Source organism: Pinus tabuliformis, chromosome 9, assembly GCF_031772625.1.
Source record: "Pinus tabuliformis cultivar Carrire ecotype Pingquan chromosome 9, CPIR1, whole genome shotgun sequence".
Classification (NCBI taxonomy): domain Eukaryota; kingdom Viridiplantae; phylum Streptophyta; class Pinopsida; order Pinales; family Pinaceae; genus Pinus; species Pinus tabuliformis.
Window position 1 is genome coordinate 554,913,225 of NC_142307.1, and position 13,181 is coordinate 554,926,405.

Consider the following 13,181-nt stretch of genomic DNA (forward strand, 5'->3'; position numbering starts at 1 on the left):
CTATATGCATGTCAAAACATCATACATTAATAAATTTATGACTTTAATAAGTAGGTTAATGGGAATGGCACCCAAAAGTACATCTAGTGTAAATACATAATGGGAGTGTAAAAGCATCTCTTAGTACTCTCGATTAATAGCATAAAGACAATATTAAATACAAGATCAAGGGCACATTCTTAAATTCACTCAAATTCCAATTTGTCAACTCAAGGTTTGCAACCTCAAACTCCAAAACCTGGATGTGCATATCAATCCAAATATAGATGGGGTTTTGTTAGTAATATCTCACAAATAGGGACCTTTCAAATCCGCAGCAAGAAGAAGATGCTTTTAGTAGAATGATTGTAGATTGTACAAATGTACTTCTTCGGGGAATTGATAATATTGAAATGATTTGTATGATTCTACTATATATAAACAAAGTATATGTGCATTATGAAAACATAAATGACAATCAAATTAGACATGGTGGTGCTTCATGCATTGGAAATAGAAATAAAGCAATTCAGAGTAACCTAATAACTAATAAGAATTGTACACTAGACTCGAAACATGACTTATCTGAATTAATTACCATTTTTTTGGTAAAACAAAAGACTTCACATTAATACAGCTTATGATGATTTAAGGATCTTATGCTAGTAGTAAAATAATGCATCCGTCAAATAAGGTGTGACATATAAAATGTTCAAGACGATGAAGAGAGAGGATAATAAACCATGCAATACCTCGATGTTACAACAATAGGATGCTTCAACCATATCATATGGCTAAGTGGTATTGGTAATAGAGATTTTTTTAAGATAATGTGTTTCGATAAAATGATATCTAGCAATACATTCAAATTAATTCACAAGCGTACGATCTAGGATGCATATTTTTGTACCAGTTTTTCCTACCAAGCAACCTCAGAGAAGTCTGCCTGTCATATTGCATGGATAGTGTTGTCTGGTTTTAAATATGACAACATATCAATTATTGCATAAACTACTCTGGAATTTATTTTAAGGAATTTAATAATTGATTGGATTTCCAAGAAATTAATTATATTCTACCAAGTAATGATTTAATGTTAAGTTGGGGTATCAACATGTTAATGACCTAGGTTCACACCTTGGAACACATAGTACCTAAAAACTTAGTGGGTGTGGAATTGAGAGCAGTGTAACCCTCATTCATGACTCATGTATAGGAAGTGTAGGTACTTGCATATTGATTATTCGATTGGTTTCGGATATACACTAAATTATTCATGGTCAACAAAGTGTTGGGAGAAGTGGTAAAAAGAGCAAACGAGAAATTATATGGCACAACTAGATTATGAGTGGTGTACTTTGGAGTACCAAACAATTATTTTCTTGGCTAAAGACAAAGTTAAGGTTGTTATTAAACTTCAAATATAATATTGAAGGCCATGCTAGATTAGCTATCAAAAGCTTGCTTTATGATTTGGCGGAGGTCATATTTCGTTGTTATTAATACTTTGTCTAGTGACAGATTCAATCCAAAAACTCAAATATTTGGTATTATAAAGTTGTATTATGCATGATTACCTCTATGTTATCATTTCGCAGAAATTTTCTTGCAACCACAAGATACATGAAAAGGATTAGCTAAATAAAAGATCTTGAATACTCTAACATAAAATTATTCAGTTATGCTCTGGTTTCAGAAGTGGAACATGTCCATGGATTCCTTATTCCCCAACAACAAACTGAGCATGGTTTGATTGGACTTGCCAAAAGATAATGTGAATAAATAAAGGAATTTTTGGCATTAGCTTGATGTTATGTTAATTATACTAACATGGTTTGAAAACATGTGGATAAGGTACATGTCATGCATGTGATGTTATGGACATTTGATATGGTTTACACATTGTACAGGTGGTATTGTGTACATGTGGTACATATGGTAGTAGTGTGGATGCAGGTATTGCATGATGTTGGTTAACATGTATAGTTGTATGTGTGTGATGCACACTATGTGTATGTGCATGGTTGAGGAGAAGGAACTGGGTGGTTGTCTAGTGTGGAAACAGATCAAGAGTGCATGCAAAATAAAGACATCAGTATAAGCTAAGGATTGATTAAAGGATAAATATTCGTATTTTATTTTAGTTTTAGTATGCATGTGATTTATGATTATGGTCTATGATAATTACATGAGGTCTTTGATTAAGTTATGATGGTTACATGAGATTTATGATTTTGATGGTTATGTTTTGAGCTAACCTGATGTGATATTTTTATACATGTGGATTGGTCAAATGTGCTAGTTTGACTTGTTGTGACTAATGTATGGACACTGTAGGAAGCAATTGTTCTGCAAGAACACAAATTCATTGGAAGAACGTGCATTTCTTCATATTATTTAAATACAATGAAAATGAGGAATCATAGTTAAATGGCAGGTAGCATTAACCCACAGTTACTCAAATAGTAGTATTATTATATAAAGTTATGATATTAAATGTGGTAAACAGAATTGAGTTTTTGCATCTCAAGTCTCTCACAAAATTGATTGAAACAAATGTTACAGGTAGCAATGGAAGGATATTTTCTAGTAAAACTCCTTTGTAGCCAATATATCGAAAAATCAAATTCATATGGCCAGGCCATGGGAACTTGTAAATTCAAAAACAACTACATGTGACTGAGGAAATAAATTGTAAGATGTGGTAATACACCGAGGACAATGTAAATTTAAGGGGGGAAGTATGTAACACCCCTCTGTTGTATGTAACACTTTTTTGCTATCATGTTGGACCTAAGCTAAGCCTAAATTGTAACAGAAAAGCTAGCTCTGAGGTGTAACAATGAAAGTAAATACTCTATTATTAGATAAATAAAGATAATTAAATCGCTTTGGAAAACGAGACACCAAGAGATGAGATTATTGCCAAATAAAATCCCTTTGGTGAATGGGAATGGATAATTCTTTCATGATAAGACTTCTAGATAAAATTCTAGATAAGCTTAATGGAATAAGAGATAAATATCCATTAAGTTTTTTAGTTGGATAAAGATGCTAAGTTTAAGAAAAAAAATAAAAGCCTTGCAGGAGAGAAAGGCAAGCCTTTATGGGACAATCCTCACAGGAGATAAAGGCAAGAAAGAAAAATATAAAATCCTTGCAGGAGAGAAATGCAAGATTTTATGGAAAAAGCCTCGTGGGAGAGAAAGACGAGCTTTTCTGGGAAACGTCTAGGCAAGTAGATAAAAAGATTCTCAAAAAGTGGGACGACGTTAAAGGAAACAATATCATGAAAGAGGCCATTAAATACCCATTGAAGAGATCAACAAGAGGCAGATGATCCATGGAAAGAACTCTTGGCTCGGGGGTGAGCTGGAGGAATTCAGTTGTAGGTTGGGTGGCGGTGCTTGATTTTCCAAGTGACATTCTTTTAGCTACTCTGGTTCGATTCAATTGAATGGGATGTTATGTATGTTAGCTTCTTACTCTTTATGTTGTCGAATATCTAAGCATATGGGTATAATTGCATGTGTTATCCTTGTTTATAGGATGATTAAATACTTATGCATGTGACAACTACTGACGATAAATTTAATCAAAGTAAAATGATAGTGATTGGAGCATAGTAGGTGGTTGTTAATATTGGGTCAAGGAGGCATGTGATATACTGCTACTTCATTCCATTTGCAACATTTCACCACCAACAGAGAGGTTATTCGGTTTTGTTCTTCCGACCACAAAAAAGTGTTGTGAGGACAAGAAATTATCCTGAGAAAAATATAGGCCATGTTCTTCCTGCCACGGGAACTCATCCTGTGACAAAGACATGAAATAATCATCTTACAACATGTAGAAAAGACGTATGTTACAATGTTTTTCTATTTGTTTGAATGTTTTTTTATTTTTCTATTAACAAGCTTGGAATATCAACAAACTTATCAACAAGCTTGACACCTTGGAATATCAACAAACTTATCAACAAGCTTGACACCATTTCAAATGTTATAATGTTTTTCTATTGGTTTGAATGCTTTTTTTATTTTTCTATTAACAAGCTTGGAATATCAACAAGCTTGGCACCATCCCAACTTGAAAGCAGTTATATTAATTGAATAAGTATGTAGTTACTAGTTTACTAACCTGCAAGTATTGCAATTCGAACATCCACGGAACGATGCGAGAGAACTTTCATCTAAAGTGCCCATTTGACCAAGAAACTTTTGTTCTTCACTTTTCTCTAAAAACTCAGATGGCAGCATGGCAGAATGACCATGAATGGACTAATAACCCACATAAAAGGATACTTAAGCTAGTAAACCCGATGCTAACTCTAAGAGTTCCTGATCAGTTATAATAGCCATGCTTCCGAAGAAAATATAGATAACTGAATTGGGCTCTGGGCAGGGATAATTTTTTTTATCACTTCCAGATTATGCCTGTAAAACAAAAGGGCCTATTATATACAAGGTCAGAATTCTTTCTTGGAGTGCATCGAGTATAGGACAATCAAGCTCATCAAACGTATTAGGTAATATTAAATCAACTTCCAGAGCAGCTTGCCCTTCACCTATAATAAACTCCAAGATGTCTTTGTGTTGTGTCTCGATTCAGTGGGTAAATCTTTGACATGCAATGGGGGCATTCCAGGAAGACAGGTGATTAGTTGTTCCACGAATCCATGTGTTCAACACTACACATCATCTGCAACATTAAATAACATAAGAAAGAAAGTTGATTTTGTCATGACAAATGCATAGAGAATTCGTACAAGAAATCAGTGGGAGAGGAAGTTACTATACCTTTGTCGGGAATATGAATGAATCGAAACAGAAGAGGGGCGAAGAAATAAGCACAGAAGCTGGAAGCACTGTGAATATAGAAGGATACTCTCGGAATCCCCAGCTTCCTCGCATTTTTCAGTGGAAACGGGACAATCCAGTCTAAGATAATTATGCCGTAAGGCGTTCCCCTTTGAAATGAACTCCCCCAGATATCTCCCTGTCATAATCTTAACCGTTAAATCTATTGTTAGACGATTCAACAATTCTCAGCCATCCAAAGAAAACATTAAAAAACAGTTATTAGTTAAAAATTTAATTAAACCCAGCCCAGCCCGTCCGTCTACCTAGCTCCATTCGCCCAACCCGTCGGGTTTCCTCTGCAACCCCTCCCGAGCACACACCTCTCCCGCAAGCATTGCTGGCTCACCCACGCAGGTACGGTGCATATTCCCGGCTGGCTGTGCGTTCTTCGTTTTTAGTTTGTGGGCTGATGTTCATGGCTTTTCACTGCAAGAAAAAGGCCCATATTCTGAATTTTCTGGCTCACATTATTTGGTTCACCTCTTCTTGGCAAATGGAGTTTAAGATCTATTCATGAAAGGCATTGGGGTGAGTTTTCTTCACAGACATCTTGTTTGTAGGTTGTTGAAAGGGTTTATCCCCTCCAGCAGTGTTGCTTGGAGTTATGCCTTACTGGGGATGGCACTGCGACACGACTTGTGAAGGACATATGGTGGCTCAAGCTTCTGTGATGATATTGGTTGCAGGCAACTTGAAGGGCTTGGCATCTTGTTGGTTGGGCCATGAAGCCCTTTGATTGCAGTTGCTTTTGTGCGAAGGGCTTTCTGCTGACAGTTTGCCTGCTGGTACACATCTTGCAGTTGGTGAAGTGTTGGCTGCTAGCCCTTACCATCCCATGTCATGGCTGCCTAGCAGTGGCCTGTTATGGGAACTACTGCTGTTTAGGATTTCATGGTTTTCGATGCTGTCATGTTTGTCAGTGCTTTGGGGAGTGATCTTCCCCAAACTCCCTTTTGGCAATTCGTGGGGGATTCTTTTTTGGTTCTTTGTCTGTCTGGCCCTGCTCTGTTTATCACAGGGACGTGTTGGTTTTTAGGTTTCTAGGTTTCATTCTTGGACTTAAATTTTCTGCTTTTGATCTGTGTACGTGGTGAAAGTCAATATACTCTCCATTTTTTTGTCATATGCTCCCTTTACCAATATTTTTTTCAATAGAATTATACAACATATTTCTAAAAAAAAAAAAAAAAAAAAAAAATGAAAAAAATAAATGGGAAGTAGAGTAAGAAAGGAGAATACCAGGCCACATAGGATTGTTGAAATATTGCAAATTAATCATAGAACAGTCAGACATGATTTTCCTTTCTTGTACAACTATTACAATCTGGGTGGAGTAATATCCACTGTTCTGAATGTGTAACTTTTTCCGATACAAGAATTGAACACATTAATTTCAGGACACCAAAACAGATCATTGCAGTGTTTCTGCAGGGTAACCATACAAATGAATTGTTAGTAGATCACAATGACCATTGTTTCATATCCTTTGCCACAGAGTAATTGTACAAATAAAATGAAAATATCAATATAAGGAGAGGATGGTGGAAGAATGGGTATACTTCTAACTAGCAATTGCTGCTACTTTCTGTCTTATATGAACTAATGCTAGGCTTGGGTATAGTTAATCATCTCATAATTTTGTTTGCAGATCACATGCAGCTAGTTGGTAAAAGTGCTTCACAAGACCAGAGGGTGTATCACAGATTCCGGCAGAGGAGGCAGGATTGGAGAATGGAGTCCCATGGGAGCAGACATTCTTTGGTGTCTCGGAACAGTTGAGTGGGTTTTGCAGCATGCACATGGAGTTTTGATGAATTCCAATTCCGAGGTGTGTGTACTGAATATATTCTGAACTGGTTTGGAAGTAGCATAATGATGGGCTACTGATAAAACTAGAATATCATGTACCTAATCAAAATTGTAATTTATGTGGAACTTTTGGTTATGAAGTTCCCATGTATTGAGATGTCCTATTTTTTCTTTTTGCTGTAAAGGATTTTATAACTAGATATAAATATTTATTGGTCTAGGGCATTTGTGACGCTTGTAGTCAAGATTGATAAGGCCAGTTCTGATTCTATTTTAATCACATAAAAATCTTATGCAGTCTACTTCTTTCCAGCGGGTTCAACTGGGAGATAAATGTGTGGTAGAATATAAAGTAATAGGTGTATCGAACACTGTGGAGACATAATTGTAGCAAATGTGAATGTGCCTCTTGGGACTTAAAACTCTGCATATGTGAGTAAGTTATGGTAGTGGAATGTATGCTAAAGGACTTTATAGTGACTTGAAGAAATGCTGGTAAGCGAAGTTACTGGATTGGAAATAGACCAGTAATCATGGCGTTTTAGACTTGCATATTCGCATGTCAGTACAACCTTCTTAATGGATGTTCGTTTTTAATGCTGATTATAATCTAGGCTCTAGCCTATCAGATGACCTGTCTATTGTTCAGAGAAAGGACAAACTTTGAGCACTCATAATCAGCAACAAGTCTATCCAAATATGTGTATCTCTGGTCCAATTATTTGTACCTCTAGATTGTGATTGAACATTTTATATCTCTAGGTCATTATTGAATGCTTGCTCTGATAAAATCGATAGACAAATCTATGGCTAGGATTATATGCAGGCTACCGCTTTCCTATACCTGCAGCCTTCTTTACAGAGTTAGTTTCTCATTTTAGTTGCAGGCGTACATTATTCAGACAATTCAGCAAAGGAGCTAAATTAGGATTGTCCATAGCCTGGCTAAATGCTACTTTGCACATGTAGTTGTATGAAGTTATACCTGAAATAGCATTTTGTCTTTTTAATTGCGACTTATCAGTGCTTGTTAAGCTTTATGTCAAGTCATAACAAATTTGAGTGGGATGGCAAAATTGTGAATCTTCAAGTAGCTCTTGATCTACTTTAAGGAGTTTATAAAACTTATTAGAGCTCCATTAAAGAAAATTGTTGAAGGTCTTTCACCCATATAGATTGGCAGATGTGAAGTGGCCCAACTAGTGGTAAAACAAGGTTATCTTTGCATTTATGATTTATTTAAGTTGGCTTCTTTCTTAGCACAATGGAAATGTAGCAAAGATTAATATCCACTGGGGTTCATGATTCCATGAATAAATAATCCCAATGTGGATGTCTTTTATTGCAAAGTGTTCATTGCTTGTTTTTATAGTCAAGAAGATTTTTGATTAAAAAAATCCTTCCCAGATTTCAAGTTTCAACAATAAAAGTTAAAACATGTTGCTTTTTACTTGATCCTAACACATCATTTGGATTAATAATTAGATGCTCCTCCCATTTGTTATCTACAGAGTATAAAAAATTCTTCGGATAAGTAATATATTGTTGTACTTCTCAAAATATGAATTCTAACAGGATTCGTGAGCTTGTAGCAAAAAGAAGAAATCCATAATAGAGTTTGTTGGACCTTAGGAACACTAATAAGTCAAAAACATAAAGTGTAGGCCCACAATGGAGCTCTCAACTTGCAAAATAGATTGCATAGCAGAGTTGCAAGACTGATCAACACTTACAGAACCCGTAGGCCCCTCGACAAATTATGTAGGCATACATCAGAACCTGTAGGCTTGGAATGGTGCCCAGTAGTAATTATAAGGTCCTGTAAGTACTCAATAAAGTATATATTGCAACAGAGCCCACTAGCTTGCTAAAGAGTTTGTTGGACTGCTATTAGACCTTGAACGAAAGATGCCTTCCCAAGCATGTGCATTCATTCAAAATGTCTTTCTTCTGAGGCACTTTGTTCCAGTGTTTTTCTGCTCATTTAAAGGTTTAATGTGCTAAATTGTTAGAATTTAGCAAAAAAAAGGGACCAATGATTCATAGGTTGTTTCAATGATCTACTAACAATTTATTTGTATGGTTACCCTGCAGAAACACTGCAATGATCTGTTTTGGTGTCCTGAAATTAATGTGTTCAATTCTTGTATCGGAAAAAGTTACACATTCAGAACAGTGGATATTACTCCACCCAGATTGTAATAGTTGTACAAGAAAGGAAAAGCATGTCTGACAGTTCTATGATTAATGCAACCCAAATTTTCTAAACTCTAGCCTTAAACGCTGTCAACAATTTTATTCTTGAGTACATGTAAACTACTGCGGATGGGATTTAGTCTTAATCACCAAATTAAAAAGGCTGAGAGAATCTAAATTGCCAGCTAAGAGCACAGAATTTCGATACCTTCAAATGTAGTTTTCGGAGAAACAGCATAAGAATTCAGATTTGCTTATAAGGAGATCATTTATCTTAAATATTATGTCCATGGTCATGTAAAATAAGACCTTGTATGCCAAAATTTATTTTGAGATTGCCATGTTTTGTAACTACATGGAATAAATCGAGGATTTACAGGCATTGGCAATATGGGGATGCCACATACAACATTGATAAGAAACTGGCACAGAGGTTAATTTACCTTACGCCGGGGGGCGCACAGCCAGCCGGGAATATGCACCCTGGGCGGACCTACGTGGGTGAGCCAGCAACACTTGCGGGAGCGGTTTGTGCTCGAGAGGGGTTGCAGAGGTTGCAGAGGAAACTCGACGGATTGCGTGAATGGAGCAAATGGCTCTTTGGCGCGAATGCTCGTTTGAAAATCTTGCCCAGCACAGCCGGTGCCAGCTCGGAGGTAGTGGGTCACCCATTCTCGGAAAACTTATGATGTGATGGGCCATCCTCCTGCCGGAGAAACGATGGATGCGGGATGGAAATGCATGGCATGTATGTATGGTGAGGCCGCTATCGGTGCATTAAATGCCCAATAGCAGGCTGGTTAGCTCTAGCCGTCTGTCTACCTAGCCAGTCCGTCCAGTGTTGCACGAGGTTTTTCTGCAAGAGAAAGGCCAGGAGGATGGGGAGGGCCGCGTAGGGCGGATTTTTCTGCAGGAGGAGGAGCGCCAGGCCAGGTTTCTTACTTTTGCTTCTGTTCTGTAATCCTGTTCAAGCATGTTCGAAACGAGTTTGGTAATTAAATGACTATGCATAGCTATGTACATTATATCTTAGAAAAACAGTAAATATTAAAGTATCTCATGTCCCTGTAAAATGTTTCCATTTAAAAACGCAATCTGAAGGTTTTGGTTTGGAAATATTTCAGCACTGCTTCCATGTAATCGCCATCGACCGTAATCACTCGGAATATTTGTGAATTCAAATTGAGGCGGGAGCATTAACCCCCTGAGCTTTGTCCTCTCAGTCTAACCCCTAGGGCCCAAAAGTCTGCTCTTGTTGAGTCACAAGCAGCTTTGAGATAATAATGACTCGTATGCTTCGAGATCTCCTTTTCTCTGGCAGAAGCTCGTCTTCTTTTTTATGCCAATGTTTGCATGCTTAGATGGTTGATTAAAGCTGGCTCCAATTTGAATATACATGAATTGAAAATCCTAATTAATGACTAGAGTCATGGACGAAGATTTTCTGAAGACAAAGCATTATTGAGGAAAGCATTATGTGGGAAAGCATTATTGAAGTTTCTCTTGATTATAGCCATACTCAAGTCATTGTTTGTCTGATTTGGTGAATATATAGTATTTGGGTAAATCTCTAGTAAATGGGCTTCCACTTCATTTGTGGACTTCTTGGTTCTATATTAGACCATGTGAAAGGAGGTAGAACACCATGTAATTCTTACTTCCCAATGTCAATAATGGACATACAAGTCCCATCATCAAACATTTATCTCAGATTCAGAAAGAGCATGGTGATATGTTGCTAATATAGATTAAAGTGGAAGTGAGAAAGAACTAGAAGTTGGGGCAAATTTATGACCGTTTGAGATGGAGCTGCTATATAAGAGTTGCAGGCAAATTATATCTTATTATTTTGAGCTCATCTTCTTCTGTATTCTGCATTGCTTTGAATTGGCTTCTGCTTGTTATTTTTTGGCTTTCATTGTGCATTTTCTTTGTCGATTTTTCTTTTACCAGCTGGTGTTTGTTGAATTTTCTTTTATTTTTTTCCCTTTTCTGGATTGGTTGATTTTATTTTGTTTGGTTCGATGCGGAGCAGAAGAGATGAAACGCATGATTTCAGATTTCTGTGAAGGGTAATTACCTGAGCAGGTATGCTTCTTGTTTAATTCCAAACCAGTATATTATATAGGTGTACAGAATTTAGAATGCCCTCTGGTAGATAATGGTTTGGAATCTTAAGATGACTCAGAGGGTTGTTTGATGATTTTTTTTTTCTATTGCAGGGTTTTAAGTACTCAGACACAACTCATTGGGATTTCAACAAGAAAGTAATTCGAGGGAAACTCACTGACGCTTTAAATTCATTTAAAGGTTCACTCGCTTACCTAGGTTTTGACCTGTTAAGGATATTTTTATTTTAAAGATTGAAATAAGATCTGATTGAACTGCCTTCCGAGAAGAGTTGTCCCTGAATACAAAACGAGGGAAGAAAATTACATTCGTACGTCTTGTTTTCAGCAGGTACGGTGCATTTGATGGGTTACTCACTTATCTAGGTTTTGACCGGTTAAGTGTATTTTTATTTTAAAGTTGAAATGAGATGTGATTGATTGGATTGCCTTCTAAGGAAGAAAATTACATTCCTACGTTTGGTTTTCAGCAGGTACAGTTCCTTAGTAATTGTATATATGTTAATGCTGCATTGAGATATTGGGGCTGTGAAATTCAAGCTAGAGCTCACGTATATGGTACATTCTACCCAGCTTCCCCTTCCTATAGAATCTAGATCAATCAATATATCAAATGATGATACGCTTTTCCTATAGTGACTGCAAGTGTCTCTTTTCTGTCAATGGATTCTACAATAAACTAGGACATTAACTTGAAATATTTGAATGTAGATGCAAAAAATTTGCTTACAATGAACAATGACAGTGATTGTGTTTAGGTCTGATCCTTCTATTCCTCCTCTATTGCAATATTAGCCAATAGGTCTGCTACCATATTTCCTTATCTCTTTACATACTGGACGCTGACCTCCTTAAACTTTCTAACTGCTTCCCTTGGCCAAGTGAGTTGTACTTCTGAATGCAATGCAAGATTTTTGTTTTGGTTTAAATTTTTAAAACAAATTGTAACATTTCACTAGAACATGGTCACATGCAAACCCAGATGCATCCTCTAAATTCACGAAGTACCAGGGCCTTTGTGAAGGTACTTTGGACCACTACCAGATGAGTTTCCTTGACTGTGATGGAATTTTATCTTTTACAAGCTATTCCTGTCTGGAAAACACTTGCAATTCACAATAATTAGGAATTCTATACAAAAGATCATGGGAAGGTTGGAATCACATTCTCCACACTGCATTATTCATTGTCTGAATAGGCTTAGGAATACAAAATACCATTGCATTGCTCTTGCACTACTTAAGGTCCTCTTTCCATTTCTCATCCGATTTCCTTCAAGAATGTTGTACAGACAGTGTGACTCATCCATTAGTGGAGACTTCATTAAAGTAGGCACTCGAAATCCGTGTTTTTGATAACTAGATATGGATAGATAAAGAATAAAGTAGGCCATCTAGCATGAGAACTATACTGCAATTGCAATTGCCCTGCTGGCAACAATGCATGAAAATTTATAAGCCCCTATTGATGGCCTGATTAAAAAGCAAATAAATCTGGAACATAGATGCAGATGGAACAGAGTCAACATGTTAATCGCAATAAAGATAGAAGCCCCCTTATATATCATAACTGCGTGCAAGGGGAGAGAAAAATCCCAATGTCCAATGCGCTGAAAGACAAAAGGATCTAAACTATGTTCCTGTTTGTTATAACAAGTTAGCTTGCCAATTGCAGTGATGGAAACAGCCACATTGCTAACTGCCAATTGCAGTGATGGAAACAGGTACATTGCTAACTCTTGGTTTGCTTAACCTGCTCCAAAAGATCATCCATGGTGATCCATGCCAAACCATGCTATGACTCCCCATATCTCTGGGACTACAATAGATGGCTAGGTGTCATATTTCATCCAATTTCACCCCTTTGTTTCTAGCAATTTCTTTGATTGACAAACGTACCTCATAAATAATTCAAAAAGTCAATTATATTGCATCATGGTCCATTGCACAAAGCTTTAATGTTGTCATTAATTCATCATTTTTGTCATCTTTGGAAGCAGAAAATAGGAATCATAAAAAGTACAAAGATATTCTTGAGAGTTTTCTGACTAATTGTTCATAAAATCTCTACTTCAGATAATGTATGCAGCTGGAACGCAGGATATTCTAGACAGATACTTCAAGGGAGAATATTTTCCTTCGCAGAATTATATTGTGAAGGAAAGAAAGCTGGCCAGTCAATACCTATAAACAATTCATGTTGGATG

At 36.7% G+C, this 13,181-nt stretch overlaps 1 long non-coding RNA gene and 1 pseudogene across 1 annotated transcript; one reads left to right on the forward strand and one right to left on the reverse strand.

Moving 5' to 3' along the window:
• LOC149149716 (protein STRUBBELIG-RECEPTOR FAMILY 8-like) overlaps positions 1–5,206 on the reverse strand; it is a 37,938-nt pseudogene extending 32,732 nt beyond the window's left edge.
• A 950-nt stretch (positions 5,207–6,156) lies between these two features.
• On the forward strand, positions 6,157–6,949 carry LOC149149717 (uncharacterized). The gene is made up of 2 exons (XR_016262629.1): positions 6,157–6,394; positions 6,490–6,949. It is a non-coding gene; the product is annotated as an uncharacterized LOC149149717 (long non-coding RNA).
• The last annotated feature ends 6,232 nt before the right edge of the window (positions 6,950–13,181 follow it).